We start from the raw sequence: 4,217 nt of genomic DNA on the forward strand, positions 1-4,217 counted from the left end.
TATATATTGCATTGCATGTTCACCACCATAGTTAGATTTCTTTCTGTCACCACGTATTTGACCCCTTTTACTCCGTCTACCTCCCCTCACCCCTCTCCCCTCCCCTCTGGTAACTCCTAGTCTGTTGTTCATGTATATGAGTCTGTTTGTCCTGTTCATTTGTTGCTTTTGGGTTTATATCCCACATATAAGTGGTATCATATGGTTTTCAACTTTTTCTGTCTGGTTTATTTCTCTTAGCATGATTATCTCAAGATCCATCTACATTGTCACAAATGGCAGTATTTCATCTCTTCTTATGGCTGAGTAATATCCCATTGTATATATGTACCAAGCTTCTTTAGACAATCATCCATCGTAGGACACTTTGATTGCTTCCATGTACTGGCCACTGTGAATAATGCTGCCGTGAATATCAATGTGCAAATATCTTTTCGGATATGGGTTTCAAGTCTTTGGGGTTTCAAGTCTTTGGGGTAAATACCCAGCAGAGGGATTGCTGGATCATATGGTAGATCAATTCTTAGTTTTATGAAGAGACTCCATGCTGTTTTCCATAGTGGCTGTACCAATTTGCAGTCCCATCAGCAGTGTATGAGGCTTCCTTTTTCTCTGCATCCTCTCCAACACTTGTTATTACTTGTCCTGTTGATAACAACTATTCTAACAGGTGTGAGATGGCATCTCATTGTAGTTTTGATTTTGATTTGTATTTCCCTAATAGCTAGTGTTGTTGAGTATCTTTTCATATGTTTGTTGGTTATTTGTATGTCTTCTTGGGAGAAGTGTCTGTTTAGGTCCTCTGTCCATTTTTTGACTGGATTGATTTTTTTGTTGTTGTTGTTGTCATTATTGAGTTGTATGAGTTCTTTGTATATTTTGGATATTAGGCCCTCATTGGAGGTGTTGCTTGCAAATATATTTTCCCATTTGAATGGCTGTCCCTTTACCTTGTTGACAGTTTCTTTTGCTGTACAGAAGCTTTTTAGTTTGATGTAGTCTCATTCATTTATTTTTGCTTTTATTTCCCTGCTTTCAAGGTCAAATTCATAAAATCCTCTTTAAGTCCAAGGTCCTTGAGTTTAGTTCCTATGTTTCCTTTTATGCATTTTATTGATTCCAGTCTTATATTCAGGTCCTTAATCTATTTTGAGTTAATTTTGGTGTGTGGTGATAGACAACAGTTTAGTTTCATTCTTTTGCAGGTGGCTTTCCAGTTTTCCCAGCACCGTTTATAGAAGAGACTTTCCTTTCTCCACTGTATGTTTTTGGTTCTTTTGTCAAAAATTATTTGCATATATATATATATATATATATTTACTTCTGGACTCTCGATTCTGTTCCACTGGTCTGTGTGCCTGTTTTTCTGCCAATACCATGCCATATTGATTACTGTCACTTTGTAGTATAATTGAAGTTGGGCAGAGTGATGCCCTCCAGCCTCGTTCTTTTTTCTCAGGATGGCTTTGGCGATTCGGGGTCTTTTGTTCTTCTCTACAAATCTGATGATTTTTTGTTCTATTCTTTTAAAACATGCCAATGGGATTTTGATGGGGATTGCATTAAATCTGTATAATGCTTAGGTAATAAGGTTGTTTTAACTATGTTGATTCTTCTGATCCAAGAACATGGAATATTTTTCCATTTCTTTGTATCTTCTATTTCTTTTACTAGGGTCTTATAGTTTTTTTTTTTTTTATATATAGGTCCTTCACATGTTTTGTTAAATTTATTCCTAGGTATTTTATTCTTTTTGTTGTAATTGCAAAAGGAATAATTTTTTCCACTTCTTTTTCTGACACTTTATTATTAGAGTGTAAGAACGCTATGGATTTTTGAACATTGATTTATATCCAGAAACTTTACTGTATTTGCTTATTGTTTCTAGTAGTGTTCTTGTAGAGTCTTTAGGGTTTTCTATATAGAGAATCATGTCATCCACAAATAGTGACAGTTTGACTTCTTCGTTTCCTATTTGGATGCCTTTTATATCTTTCTCTTGCCTGATTGCATTTTGCTAGGACCTCCAATGTTACGCTGAATAACAGTGGTATTAGTGGACAGCCTTGTCTTGTTCCTGTTCTTAGAGGAAAAGCTTTTAGTTTTTCACCATTAAGTATGATTTTGTCTGAGGGTTTGTCATAGATGGCCTTTATTATGTTAAGGTACTTTCCTTCTGTAACAATTTTGTTGTGTTTTGATCATAAATGGATGCTGTATCTTGTCAAAGGCTTTTTCTGCATCTATTGATATGATCATATGATTCTTATTTTTTGTTTATGTGGCATATCACATTAATTGATTTCAGTATGTTGAACCATCCCTGTGCCCCTGGGATGAAGCCACTTGATCATGGTGTATAATCTTCTTAATATGTTGCTGTATTTGATTCACTAGTATCTTATTTAGGATTTTTGCATCTGTGTTCATGAGAGATACTGGTCTGTAGTTTTCTTTTTTTGTGTTATCTTTACCAGGTTTTGGTATCAGGATAATATTGGCCTTATTAAATGAGTTAAGAAGTGTTGCTTCCTCTTTGATTTTTTGGAAGAGTTCAAGGAGAATAGGTATTAAATCTTCTTTGAATTGGTAGAATTCAATGGTGAAGTCATCTGGTCCTGGACTTTCACTTTTTGGTAGTTTTTGATGGTTGTTTCAATTTCCATACTGCTGATCAGTCTGTTTAGGTTTTCCAGATCTTGATTCAGTCTGGGAAGGTTGTATCTTTCTAAGTATTGTCCATTTCTTCTAGGTTATTAAATTTGGTGTTATATACTTTTTCATAGTATTCTTGTATGATCCTTTGTATTTCTGCTGTCTGTCATAATTTCTCCTCTTTCATCCCTGTTTTTGTTTATTTTTGTCCTTTCTCTTTTTTCTTTTTCTTTTTCTTTTTTTTGTTTTCAGTTTCATTTGATTCTACTCTAATTTTGATTATTTCTTTCCTTCTGTTGATTTTAGGCTTCATTTGTTCCTCCTTTTCTAGTTTTTAAAGAGGAAGTGTTAGGTTGTTTATTTGGGCTTGTTCTTGTTTTTTGATGGACCTGTAATGATATGAACTTTCCTCCTCTTACTGCTTTTGCCATGTCCCAAAAGTTTTGATATGTTGTACTATCATTATCATTCATTTCTATCTATCTCTTGATCTTTTTTTATTTCTTCTCTGACCCAATTATTCTTCAGTAATATGTCGTTTAATCTCCATGTATCTGTGGTTCTTCCCACTTTTTTTTTTTTACAGTTGATCTCCAGCTTCAAAGCATTATGATCAGAGAATATGGTTGGTATGATTTTAACCCTCATATTTGTTGAGGTTATCTCTGTGTCCCAGTACGTGGTCAATCTTTGAGAATGTTCCATGTGTACTAGAGAAGAATGTATAAGCAGCTCTTTTGGGATGAAAGGCTCTGTAAATGTTGATTATGTCCAGTTGGTAAAGTGCCATTTAAGGATGTTATTTCCTTATTGATTTTTTGTTTGGATGATCTGTCCATATCTGCCAGTGGAGTATTTAGGTCTCCTTTACCTTTTTTATTTTGAAGTCTATTTTGTCTGATATTAGTACTGCTACTCCCGCTTTTCTCTGAATGCCTTTTGTTTGAAATATCATTTTCCACCCTTTCACTTTGAGTCTATATTTATCTTTGGAACTGAGATGTGTCTCCTGGAGGCAGCATATGATTGGAGTTTGGTTTTTGATCCATTCTGCAACTCTGTGCCTTTTTATTGATGAGTTCAGTCCATTTACATTTAGGATGATTATCGAAATAATCTTTTGCTTTCTGGTAGCTTGGTGTTTTCATTGCTCCTTGTCTTTGTGATTCTGTTTTTTGTTTTTGTTTTTGTTTTTTTAATATTCTGGTTGGGTTTTGTGGATTTTCCCTCTGATCTTTCTTGTTTTATGTTATACACTTCAGTTCTGAATCTTTGGTGTGTAGTTACCATTATGTATATGTAGAGGACAGTTATATATATATATAGTAGTCCATTTTCTTTTGCACATGCCTTATCTCCATTTTGCTTTGAGAATTTGGATCTTTGAATCTCCTCTTTTCAGTCATTGTTGTCTCAGTTTGTCCCTATGTATGCTGAATGTTCATTACTATCTTGCAATAGCAAATATCTTATTGTTTAAGCTTATAATGCCCTGTTCTTAATAAAGATTGCACTCCTCTGCATCTATCTGCCTGCTAGTCACCTTACTAGTAATTATGTAT

Source organism: Pteropus vampyrus, unplaced genomic scaffold (genome assembly GCF_000151845.1).
Source record: "Pteropus vampyrus isolate Shadow unplaced genomic scaffold, Pvam_2.0 Scaffold19, whole genome shotgun sequence".
In the NCBI taxonomy this organism is placed as follows: Eukaryota; Metazoa; Chordata; class Mammalia; order Chiroptera; family Pteropodidae; genus Pteropus; species Pteropus vampyrus.